Genomic DNA, 13,612 nt, shown 5'->3' with positions numbered 1-13,612 from the left:
TGGCTGTCAAAGATACAAATATCTCAGAAAGGGACCCAGAAATCACTTCCCTAGCTTTCCACAAAGTTCTGGGGCACAGGGATTTATCCATCTTTATGCTTTTAAGATATCCAGCACCACCTTCTCTGTATTATGGACACTTTTTAAGATTTCACTATTAATTCCCACCAGTTCTCTAGCTTCCATATCATTCTCCACAATATACAGATGCAAAATACTTGTTTAGTATCTCACCCTGTGGTTCCACACACAGGTGGCCTTGCTGATCTTTAAGGGTCCCTATTCTCTCTATAGTTATTCTTTTGTCCTTAATATATTTGTAGTATCCCTTTGGCTTCTCCTTAATCCTATTTGCCAAAGCTATCTCATGTCTCCTAATTTCCCTTGAGTATTCGCTGACTGCCCTTATACTCTTCCATGGGGTCAATCCATCCCTGCTGTCTCGACCTGACATATGCTTCTTCTTTTTCTTGACCAGAACATCAATTTCACTACTCATCCAGAATTCCCTCCACCTACCAGCCTTATCCTTCACCCTTACAGGAACACACTGTCTCATGTTTGAAGGCTTCCCATTTTCCAGCTTTCCTTTTACCTGTGAATAACCGCTCCTAATCAACTTTGAAAGCTCTGACTAAATACGGTCAAAATTTGTCTTCCTCCAATTTAGAATCAGGTCACTATAGCTTTTAGAGCAGGTCTCTCCTTTTCCATCACTATTTTAAGACGAATAGAATTATGATCACTGGCCCAAAATGCTCCCCCACTGACACTTCAGTAACTTGCCCTGCCTTATTTCCCAAGGATAATATTAGAAGTAGAGGAGTGACATAAAATTGCAAGAAAAAATAGCAAACCTGAGGTTTGGGAGTAGTTTAGAGTTCTGCAAAGAGGCACCAAATGCTGATAAAGAGGGGAAAAATGTATGACAGTATACTTATAAGGAACGTAAAAACAGACTATATAATCCTCTGCAGTAATAAAAAATTTTAAAAAACACAAATATTGGACCCTTACAGTCTGAAACAGAAGAATTAATAATGGAGAAGAAGCAAATGACACAGCAATTAAACAGCATCAGAGGTTGTGGGGTGTCCTTATAGAGGGTATGTGTAGGGTGAATAGCCAAGGTCTTTTTCTAAGGTGTGAGAGTCCAAAATTAGAAGGCATAAGTTTAACGATAGGGACAAAATTTACAAAGAATCTGAGGACTAACTTTTTCATGCAGAGGGGTGCTGCATGTATGGAACGAGCTGGCAGATGAAGTGGTGGAGGCAGATACAATTACAATATTTAAAAGACACCTGGATGGGTTTATGAATAGGAAGGGTTTAGAAGGATGTGGGCCAAATGCTGGCCAATGGTGGAGGGACTAGATCAGATTGGGATGTCTGGTCAGCACAGAAGAGTTGGACTGAAGGGTCTGCTTCTGTGTTGTATTACTCTAGACGCATCTTTACAGAAGGCACCAATAATTTACCATAAATGCAGAGAAGCAAGGGTCTATTGGGAAGAAATTGAAGAAGATTAGTTTTAGTAAAAACAAGACAAATTAATGTGACTGAAACCTAATAAATCTTCACTGCCTGATAATCTATATTCTAGGGTACTAAAGGAAGTGGCCATGGAGACAGTTGATATGTTGGTTGTAATCCTGCAAAGGAAGGAAGGAAGGAAGAAAAAGGGAATTACAAACCAGTTAACTTCATATCAATAACATGGTAAGTGCTGGATTCTATAAAGAATGCAACAGAAATATCAATGGATTTCACAAAATTAACAAATGTACTGGAATTTATTTGAGGATTTAACTTACATAAAGCCTTTGATAAAGGCCAAATAGAAAGTTAATGCAAATCAAAACACATCGGACAGTGCAGTAATATACTGGTATGGATTGATAATTGGTTAGTTGACAAGAAACAGAGATTAGCAATATCTTTTTCAGCAAGGCAGGCGCGAACTAATCAGGTACAGCAGGGTCACCGCTTCCAGGGATCAGTTATTGAGCCCCAGTTATTCACAATGAATATCAACAATTTGGATGGGGGAAATGAAATTTATGGATGACACAAAACTATGTGACAGTGGAAATGGTGAGGAGGATGTAAAGAATCTTCAAGGTGATTTAAATAACTTGAATGAGCAAATGTATAGTAGATGCAGTATAATGTGGATACATATGAAGTTAGTACTTGGTTAGGAAAAACACAGAATTGCATGGTACTATTTAAGTGTGATAGATTAGGAAATGTTGATGTACAGTAGGACTCTGGCTGTCCTTGTACACCAGTCACTGAAAGTGAGCATACAGATGCAACAAGCAATTAGGAAGACAATTGGAACATTGGCTTTTATTGCAAGAGGGTTTTAGTGCGGTAGCAAGAATTTCTTACTGTAGCTGTAGACAGCTGTGGGGAGATCACACTTGGTAGTTCTGGATACCTTATCTAAGTAAAGATGAACTTGCCATAAGTTAAAGTTTCACTAGACTGATTCCTGGGATGGCAGGACTATTAAATGAGGTAGGATTGACTAGGCCTATATTCACTAAAGTTTAGAAAATTACATGGGGATTTCATCTCATTAAAACATATAAAACTCTGATCGGGCTGAGCAGACTGGGTGCAGGAAAGGTATTTTCCTTGGCAGATTGGGCAGAGGTGGTGTTCAGAATAAGGAGAACAAGGGGTCATGATCTCAGGATTTTGCAGTCTGAAAGAGCTCCACATTTCATGGTAGGAGAATTTGATCACAGATCCTCTTGTAATGCTGAGTGTACATTACTGCAGCTGTGTTGCTGTATTGCACATTTGTCAAGGGATGGAAAAACACATTCTTGTTTTCACAACAGTAAATGTTATATCTGTGATTTAAATGTTCAGCAGCAGTCACTTTGACAGTCCCTGTGAAATACTTAGAATTCAAGGTAAATGTGAAATTAGGGTGCAAGTTGAGAAGTGTGTAAGGGTAGGGTGTCAGATTAGCAAGTGCCAATAGGCAGGGAGTTGGTAAGGTGCCACATCAGTTGGGTGTGAGGGCACACACTGGGCACAGTGCCAGGTGATTTCCTGTTTAGGATACATTGGAAAAAGCAGGAGATATGTGGTGCAGCAGGGAGAGGTGCTCATAGTGGTTCAGCAAAGAGGGTAGGGCGATGGGAGTAAGTTAGGCCAGAGGGGGAAAAAAAAAGAGGATTGTATGGGGTGTTTGTCAGATCTTGGCTCCTAAGTGGCTGCATGAGGGGTTGGGCTGTTGGCCCTATGGGTAACAAGAGAGGTTCAGGTCTCAGGAGGGTTCTGGGTGGAGGGAGTTGGTTCCAGTGGCATGGGATCTGGGGAGATGTAATTGGGCTCACTGCTGGTAAATTAGGGGTGGAGGGTTTCAGTTTAATAGTTGACAAAAATAGACCAGATATTTATCTCGCATTTCTTGGTAACTATTAGCTCCCCATTCCTTGATTTAAATGGAGACTTCAGAGGAAATCAGTCGCTGAGGAATTTCCTGGACAATTCCCAAAGTCGGTGATTCCACAACGTTTCCACATGCAACTCCAACTGATGCTGCAAAAACGAATATCTGGCCATTGATCTGAAAATTGTTAGTCCCTATTTGCATACTTTGACGCCAGAGGTCGAAGCATATCTTATACACGTGTATAGCAAACCAGTGTACGAATTATTTTTCAAATGTACTAGGTATGCAGTAATTTAAAATGCAAGAATGTTGCTGTCCAACTCCGAAATGATAAATGAACACAAAAAGTGGGTGATAGTATTCATCTGCAAGCAGCAAAATACAAAAGCAACTTCTTTCCAATCGAACTCCAGAAAAAAAATCAACTCAGCAAAAACAAACCTGTTTCTGATCAAAATTCTGGTTTGCTACTTTTCAGACTCTTAACGGAGAGAATGCGAAGATTTTATAAATGAAAAATACCGGATTTGGTTTTAATACTCATTTTAAATGGTATTGCTGTCTTACTTGCGTCCTCTTTATCGAGAAGTTGCGAACACAATGCGCGATTAAAACCAACGCTCATAACCAACTGTTTAAAAAATAAACTCAATTTTCAACCTTTGAGTGTGTCAACTGGAATCCAGACCTCCTTTTTGTTATTAGCGCGGATATTTTCTGACCCTCCTGTTGTTTTCCAGGTGCCAGTTTATAAATTTGCAGAGATTGAGAGCTGACAAGTAAAAAAACCGTATTTTCCACGTGAAATTTAAAAATAAGATACTGTTAAAAAATTTGGGGATTAAAAGTGTAGTTTTGGTTAGGGACTGGTTATTTGTCGCCCCTCCTCCCCGTTACCGGTGGTGCTTATTGAACCACCGGGAGTATGGGGAGAACGGCTGCGCGAGGCAGCAGTTGATCCACCCGCGCGCTTCACCGCCGCCATTTTGTATTCCCCACACGGCCGTTTGCTGTGTCGGAGGGATTCTCTCGCGAGGAAGGACGCCATTATCGGATTTTAACAAACAAGAAACGAGAACTGAACGGTAATAACCACCGCGATATCCCGACTCTCGTTTGTAAATTCTTGTCTGGTTCCGCTCGCATTCGTTTTGCAGCGAAATGGTTGCAATACGCCGATTACACATTTTACATATCAGTCGGATCGTGAGGTGGAGAGGCCTACAGTAGACCTGACTGACTTTTAATTCTCGTTTATTTGGTGTCTATATCGAGATGGGTGGTTATATTTCTGGATGGTAGTCTGGCCAGGGTCAGCGCCACTTGAGTGTTCAGATGTTCATTGTCTAATATTTCTTTATTTAAGTAAACATGCTGGAGTTAACAATATTTAGACTCGTGTGTTTTATTTATTGTACTGCGGAGGGGGGAGAGAAGTACATCAAATTTAAAACGCTTGTACTTAAAGTGAGTTTGGTCTTTAATAACTAACGTGTGTGAATGTTTCACTTTTCTCAGCAGCGCAGATTCTACTCGAATTTCGGAAAATTCATATATCTCCCTTTTTTCACACATGAAATTGCTTTTCGAAATTAAATTGAAGGACAAAAATTCATCAATGATTTAAATAAGATACTTTCCCGCCTCTAGGCCTAGTTAATAGGAGGTTTGGCTATAATTCCTTGAGGCTTTTGGTGCCAAATCAATTCAGCGAATTTCAAACGCTGTTAGGATAATTTGGTATGTTTTCACCCGTAACTGTTTGGATTAATAGTGCAAATTTAATATGCCATTCAGGTATACAAAATTGAAGAATCATTCTTGATGCCGAATTTTGTATTTGTCGACTGAGTAGTTGTAACTAAAAACGGTTATCACTTTGCAACATTACAGTTGGGTACTCCAAAGTACCTGTTTGACACTGCTACAATTTCGGTGTAGATAGTACATTAGAATCTTACACTGAAAAACGTATGTCAATATTGCTGGGGATTTTAGAGGGGAGACTGTTCCTGCCAAATATTTGCAATATTGTACCAAGTGATCGTGCAGAGCTTCTCTGCTTTGGCGTAAAGAATAGTCTGTACGTAATTACAGGATTGTTGTAACTTCATGAAAATGGAAGGGAAGTTAGATAAATCCATTATATTTCCCAACAAAAACTCGCAAATTGTCAACAGGTGAGATTATTCAACGATTTTTAAAATCATGCTTGCAGGTTAAGGCCTTATTTTCACGAGTTTGTATTCATATCATCCAGCTAGTAGAATCTGACGCTGAGTAGGTATAACATTGCGTGCAAATTCTGTCGGTAATGCGTGGGGAATTGGACAAAATTAATGGGGGAGAAAAAGTCTGCATAATACGATCTGATGGCTTTCGATGTACTAATGTAGAAGCCTGCACAAACATCGCTACCTGGAAGGAATGGATTTAGATTTGTGCTTCCCCTAATTCCCTCATTTTTAATGTTTCTTTGCGAAATATTTCAGGATGTCTGATAAAATAGATTAAATTAGTCTACACGATGATGGGAATTGTTCTTGAATGAACATAGGAAGAAAGTCCCTCAAGCCTGTTCCACCATTCAATGAGTTGAGGTCAGATCTGTAGCTGAACTCTATTTACCTGCATTTGGTCCACATTCCTTAATGCCATTGCTTAGCTAAAGTTTATCTATCTCATTTAAAATGTCCAATAAATCCAACATTCACTGCTGTTTGTGGAAGGAGTTCCAAAACTCTCAGACCCTTTTCATGTAGAAAGAAGTGCTTTTGGTACTAACATCTCTCCTAAATGGTCTGGCCCTGATTCTCAGTCTATGTCCCTGATTCTAGAATCCCCAACCAGTGGAAATAGTTTATCTTTTCCTATTATCATTTGGAAGTGCATGTTCTAGCTTTTATTTTGCTGGTTTATTGAAACTGGCCATCAAGAGCATAACCAATTGATGTGAGGAGTGCAACTCAAATTTCTTTTTGGTGTTTAAAAAGACATTCACTTGTTATTGGAATCTTGGTATTAAATTACCCCCTTGCACTTGAGGATGTTTTTTTAAAATCATTAAATTTGACAGAATTTGAACAGAATTGGGTTAGCTCAATTGGTTGGAAGGCTGATGTGTGATGCAGACTGATGCTGTCAGCATGGGTTCAATTCCCACGCTGGCCAAGGTTATCTTGAAGGACTCTCCTTCTCAACCTCCCTTTACCTGAGGTGTGGTGAGCTACAGGTTAAGCCAAAACCAGTCATGTTTCTCTAATGAGTGAGATTCCCTATGGTCTTGTAATACAATGGTGAATTTATCTTTATTTTTTGCATGAAGATCTTGTGACCTTCCACAGTGTTCAATTTTAGCTTGTGCTTAATGTGGATGCTTATTTTTGGTTAGCTGAAAGAGGCTGTTTTGTATGCACTGTGGCTTTTGGTTAGAATTTTCTTGTTGGAGTAAAGATGTATAGAAAGAGAAAGTGATCCATGAAGAATATTTGATTCTGGTGATTCACTGCTCTGAAGAAATATCAAAATGATTACCATTGATCACATTCAGTAAATAGCAGAATTGACCAGCGTCCTATTTTAAGGGAGCAAATATCTGAAGTCCTCAATTAACTAGCAGGGGGGTGGGTGGTAGATGGGATCCAAGTCAGTGTGTTTGTTGATGGAGTTCTGGTTGGAATGCCATGCTTCTAGGAATTCTTGTGTGTGTCTCTGTTTAAATGTCCTAGGATGGATGTGTTGTCCCAGTCGAAGTGGTGTCCTTCCTCATCATTGTGTAAGGATACTAGTGAGAGTGGGTAATTAAAGGCTGATGTAACTATTAAATGGTTCTGCATATTTTAAAAATCATTAATTCAGTTTAACTTGATTTACAGGTGAAGTAGACATTCCAACTTAAAGCTAGTTTTCTTTGTGATATTTTCATTTTCAGAAGTGATACATCTGCCCCACTTCATCAAGGAATATTTTAATGTAAAATTTTAATTTATTTGAAATGCCACCCAATTGTAGTATTTCATGGCAGATTTTGCATTCAGTGAAATGCAAATATAGTTAGATGGGGAACTTAAGAAAAAACACTTCTTGAAGTTCCTGTAATTTAAAGTGAAGATTGATAATTCCATGAGGGATAAAGAATCCAAGGATTTGCAGATGGGGATTGGTTGAAGAGTGGTGAGAGTAAGCTTGTGCAGACCATATAAAACTGATGGAGATTATTTTGGTTGAATGTCCTGTTTGTGCAATAGACTTCAATGTAATTGCAGTATAGTGAGTATTTGGAGAAGTTAACTTGTCTGCTTATTGTTTTTAATTGTGTGTATGTTTAGGATAAGATCTTCGAAGTCAGAGTTTAAAATCTGGATTTCTTATATTTTTGTTGAGTGCAAAAAATTGATTGGAAAGAATTGGTTTCAAAAATCCGCATTAATTTACAGAATTAAAAATATTTAAACATTTTCCATTCAAGGGATGTGCCATGTAGAACTGTAATGTAAGTAATACAAGACCAAAAATCTGTTGAATGTTGTATGTTTTTCATAAGCAAAATATTGTGAATGCTGGTGGTCTGAAATAAAAATCAAATACTGGTTGGTAATACTCAGAAACTCTGTGGAATCTGGCTGGAGGAAATTGATGAACATTTCCAAGTGACGATGTACTGTCAGAACTGGGAGTAACAACTTTTGAGATATGTGGGGGTGGGGGAATAGGATACAGGCAAAGTCTGTGATAATGTGCGAAGCAAGAGATATTAAATGACAAAATGGATGGTGATACAAGGCAAAAAGTTAAGTTGAATTAAGATATCTAGAGGAGGTGTAAGTCGGAAGATGAGAACCTTCAATGATTTTTTAAAAACGTGCAGGAAGTGTGGGCATATATAGTCTAGAAATATTGAAAATGTTGCATCCTGGAGACTGCAAAGTGCCAAAAGCTGTGATGTACCTTGACCTTATGTTCAGCTGAACATTGGAGTCGGAAGACAAAAAGGTCAGTATATGTGGCGCAGGGAATAAAAATGAAAAGTGGTCAGAAACTTAGATTTTTTTGAATTTAAAACAATATGTGGATCTTAATATTTAGGGAACTGTCATTTTACTGTTTGTTATCCTTGCTCCATAGCCAATGACACAAGGGCATTTGTTGCAACAAGAATGATTCTATCGTCCTAAGCATAACTAAAGATTTTAAGAAGTCTCAATTTTTTTCTTTTGGGGGAAAAATGTATTTTTGTAGTCACCTTCTACTTTGTGAAAATCAGGTAAGAGACATTACGACATGTGGACCTTAACTTGAGGAGAACGTGCACACCATTCAGCTTGAGCTGACAGCACCAGTCTAGTGTGCTAATATTTTTTTTGGTAAGAAACTTCATAATCCCTTGTCTCTAGTGTAGAAAACAAACACTAATTTACTGTTTAATGTAGGTTATTTATTGGTGAAAGTGGTTTTAAAAATTAAAGCCCTCAAGGGTTAATATGATGAGACCAGTTTTAAGATTAATACCTGCGTTGTGGTGAGGAAGTAAACCAAAGGTTTTAAACTTCTTGAAAACCTTAATAAACATTTACATTGCAAGTCTTAGATTTAATTCAACTTATATTGGCCAGTTCTTCAATTTTGAAAGACCAGGATTAGTTCTCCGTAGTAACACTGGTTTTCTTCTGGTCTGCCCTTGAAGTATCTTTTTGATTTAGTTCCTTTTAGACCATTCTCATTGGCAACTGCATCTCACTCTCTTTGTCCTCTTGCGCTCTTACTCCCCCCACCCCCACCCCAAAAGTTTATTTTGATGTTTTTTCCTCCTGGGCTGGAGAATTGTATGAGAGAGCCTATTTTATTGAATTTGCCTTTGCCAATGGTGTGTGTAAGGGATGTTACTATTCAGTAGTTAAATAACCTCTTTTCTATTAAACTTTTCCAATAGAGTTAAATTATTCCAACTTCTTCTTTTGTTAACTATAGTGTATGAATCAAGTGTGTTTTGCTTCAAGGCTGGTAATTTGACCAATTGAATCGCATCTGGAATGTAATGCTTGATACTTGCCTTTAAAATAAGAAAAACTTTGGGTCTGGGCTGTTTTCTTAATATATTTTAAGGGGGTTAGATCTGATCCATGAGACCTTCAGCAGAACTGTCTTCCATTGTCTCAATATGACTCCAAGCAGCAGAGAATCCGGCCCCAATTTTCAATGATCTCAGTTTTGTGAAGGTTTTTGATACTGTACTTGTCAAATGCAGCTTTAATGTCAACTCACCTCATCTTGAGTTCAGCTCTTTCTCCATATTTGGAACCAATGAGGCCCAAAACTGAGTGACTTTGGCAGGACCTGAACTGAGTACCATGGTACAGGCTATTGCTGAGCAAGTACCACATATTCAAAAGACAGGATTGCATCAATAAAATGAACACTGTGCTCAGTCATGGTGCCAATTTATATCTACAGGACCTGGCACTACACAGAACCAGGTCCAAGAACCACATTTTGGCAAGTTGGAGAGGTGTTTTTTTGAGCATCAGCAATGGTGGTAGGATTCATCTTCATGGCTCACCACATCCATGTGTGTATGGGCTACCTGAGATGCTTAAATACGAAGTCACTATATTTTATCTGACAAGCTATGCACAATGTGAATCAGCCAAATGTTTACAAGAGCTATCACAAACCGTTTAAATAAGCTTTACAAATTCACTAAGGTATTTCTTCATCTTTGTGAAGATTATACAAAGCCTACATATTGAGAATGATAGTGTAGCAATATCCAAAGAATACATTGACATGTTATTTACCAACCTACTATTCAAAGAACCACCATGGCACGTTTCCACTAAGGCACTACATCTTGGCAATCTATGTGTGCTACCCATTATTTGAAATTGTTATCATCAAACTCATTAATTTAGCAACTTGTGCAGTTGAATTTAACTTCAGTGACACAGTGTACGCCCAAACAGCTAAAGGAAAATTCCTGCAGATGCTGGAAATCTAAAGCAAATAGAGAATGCTGGTATTGTCTGTGGAGAGAGAAACAAAATGATGTTTTGTTGTAATACCAGACTGAATATTAGCTCTTTATCTCTTCATAAATAATGCCTGACCTGCTGAGTTGGTCCAGCATTTTCTGTGCTTGTCCCAAATAGTGTTGCCATGGGATCCTCTCTCAGTCCAACCCTTGTTAATGTTTTTCATGAGAAGTGGATCTTTAATTGAATGACCACTAATTTTTCAATCTTTGCAAATTTTTAACTGTAGATGACATTTGCAATTAATGAATCTGGCTGCATCAAGGAATTTCTTTACACAGTTTCATAAACTCCACCTTCTGCTCAAGTTTACCACTGAAATCGAGCAATCAAAGAAGCTCCCATTCTTCAAAGTATTATTGAGAAGTCTGACTGTTAGGTTCTTTTCCCGAGGTTTCACACATGAGATACAATTGCACACACTAACTTCTGCAAATGGTTAAAGTTTATTAAGGCTTGTACAAGCTAGGTGACTCCCTTTGAACCTCTTCGCAGGCATGCGAAGTCAGGTCAAAGTGAGGCCCTGAACAAAGAAAACCCATCCCCTTTTATACAGGTCAGTTGGGAATGCTTCCAGATACTCTGGCCACTCCCCCATAGTCACATGCCACTCAAGACGACCCCAAGTCACAGTCATATGTTACCACAGGTGCAATGGCAGGATGAGATCATCCTTGGAGATAATGTAAATGTAAATGCCCTAATCCTGCAGAATTATTATGCAGATGAATTCCTGACTCACTGATTCCCCCAGACAATGTAGGTGTGATTATACTTAGCTTCAGGGGATGGCGAGAAAGCATTTCTGAATGGAAGAGACTGAATGATAGTTTAATTTGATAATAGGGGGAATAGTAGCAAGTGACTGTCCAATTGGAGTGGGAGTAATTCGCATTTCTGCATGACAGTCGTTCCCCACCCACTTCCGGAATGTTCAGCCAGTGCAATTTTAACTCTTTTTAATATTAAATTCATGTCCAGAGAGATATTCCCAATTAATCTTTTAACATTACATGACAGTCTTGATGACCTAGGAGAAATTGAGAACTGCTGATGTTGGAGATCAGTGTAGCGAGTGTGTTGCTGGGAAAGTGCAGCAGGTCAGGCAGCATCCGAGGAGCGGGAGAATCAACGTTTCGGGCATTAGCCTTTCATCATTCCAGGTGAAAGGCTTATGCCCGAAATGACGAATTCTCCTGCTCCTCAGATGCTGCCTGACCTGCTGTGCTTTTCCAGCAACACACTCTTGAGTCTTGATGACCGTGTACTGAAAGCCTATGTCGGCTGGTCAATATGAATTGGAAATCCTACAATCCTACACTACAAGATCAATCTTCTTGACAAACTTATGAATAGGCCCCTAGACATCTGCGCATTGTGTAAGCTTGATGTCAAACTGGGGCTGCTCAAAACTACCTGTCTGATCAGAAATCCTGATCAAGTTGTCACTTGCTGTGTAGTGCACATGAAAGGGCCTGTGTCCACCACTTTTGATCCTGAGAGTTGCCTGGTATATTTCATTGCCTGAGAAGGGGAAGGTGTCTCAAACCATTTTGAAGAAAAGGTGAAGCTAGCTGTTTTACACTGCTATTATCCAGTAAGAGCTCTACTGACAGTTTGACAGCAGCGTTCTTAAAAGATACTTTCCCAACTTCTCAAATGAATAATGTAGTGTGAGTTTGTAGTGCTGGGATATTGGTTTGTAGGCAGTACATTGTAATAACTTTTGTGAAGGGTAGATCGTGCCTCACAAACCTTATTGAGTTCTTTGAGATGGTGACCAAATAGGTGGATGAGGGTGAAATGATTGATGTGTATATGGATTTCAGTAAGGCGTTTGATAAGGTTCCCCCTGGTAGGCTATTGCACAAAGTACGGAGGCATGCGATTGAAGGTGATTTAGTGGTTTGGATCAGAAATTGGCTATCTGAAAGAAGACAAGATGGTGGTTGATGGGAAGTGTTCAAACTGGAGTTTGATTACTAGTGGCGTACCACAAGGACCTGTTTTGGGGCCACTGCTGTTTGTTATTTATAAAAATGACCTGGATGAGGGCGTAGAAAAATGGGTTAGTAAATATGCGGATGACACTAAGGTCGGTGGAAGTGTGGATAGTGCTGAAGGATGTTGCATGTTACAGACGGACTTGCAGAGCTGGTCTGAGAGGTGGCAAACGGAGTATTTAAGGCGGAAAAGCTTGAGGTGGTTCACTTTGGAAGGAGCAATAGGAATAAAGAGTGCTGGGCTAATGGTAAGATTCTTGCTAGTGTAGATGATCAGAGAGATCTGTGTTCATGTACATAGATCTCTGAAAGTTGCCACACAGGTTGTTAGGGTTGTTAACAAGGCATGTGGTGTGTTGGCTTTCATTGGTAGAAGGATTGAATTTCGGAGCCATGAAGTCATGATGCAGCTGTACAAAATTCTGATGCGGCCGCACTTGGATTATTATGTACAGTTCTGGTTACCGCACTATAGGACGTTTATGGAAGCTTTGGAAAATGTTCAGAGGAGATTGACTAGGATGTTACCTGGTATGGAGGGAAGGCCTTATGAAGAAAAGCTGAGGGACTTGAGGCTGTTTTTGTTAGAAAGAAGGCGGTTGAGAGGTGACTTAATTGGGACATTAAGATAATCAGAGGGATAGATAGGGTGGACAGTGAGAGCTTTTTTTCGTCGGATGGTGATGGCTAACACGAGGAGACATAGCTTTAAACTGAAGGGTGATAGGTATAGGACAGATGTCAGAGGTAGTTTCTTTATTCAGAGTCGTAGGGGTATGGAACACACTGCCTGCAGTAGTAGTAGACCTGCCAACTTTAAGGGCATTTAACTGGTCATTGGATAAACATATGGATGAAAATGCAATAGTGTAGGATAGATGAGCTTCAGATTAGTTCCACAGGTCGGTGCGACATCGAGGGCCAAAGGGCCTGTACTGTGCTGTAATGTTCTTTAACTGATGCACCATGTCAAACAACATGCTCAGTTGAACATATACAATAGGAAGCATGCTGATTGTGCTCCACCAACCTGTGCTTGCCATCCTCAGAAATGTATAATTTAGATGTGATTTTGCTGAAGGAAAGCATTTATTAAATAATCCAGATTCTGCCATGAGTTACATTGAAAACCATTATAAGATCATCAACCAGGATTGCAGTGTG

General features: G+C 39.3%; 1 protein-coding gene across 5 annotated transcripts in view; it reads left to right on the top strand.

The window, feature by feature from the left end:
• The first annotated feature begins 1,701 nt into the window (after positions 1-1,701).
• Positions 1,702-13,612, top strand: part of banp (BTG3 associated nuclear protein) — a 258,865-nt gene continuing 246,954 nt past the window's right edge. For 4 of the 5 annotated variants that reach the window (XM_087995836.1, XM_043706808.2, XM_087995835.1 and 1 more), the window contains exon 1: positions 4,402-4,502. The gene's annotated coding sequence lies outside the window, so the exon portion shown is untranslated. Of the gene's footprint in view, positions 1,722-4,401; positions 4,503-13,612 lie in introns of those variants that run through there. The other variant, XM_087995834.1, reaches the window with a different exon arrangement.

This window comes from Chiloscyllium plagiosum, unplaced genomic scaffold, assembly GCF_037043375.1.
Source record: "Chiloscyllium plagiosum isolate Xiang-an unplaced genomic scaffold, Cpla_swu_hap1 HiC_scaffold_17, whole genome shotgun sequence".
In the NCBI taxonomy this organism is placed as follows: domain Eukaryota; kingdom Metazoa; phylum Chordata; class Chondrichthyes; order Orectolobiformes; family Hemiscylliidae; genus Chiloscyllium; species Chiloscyllium plagiosum.
Note: the sequence above shows the minus strand (reverse complement) of the source record. Positions and strands in the feature narration are given on the sequence as shown.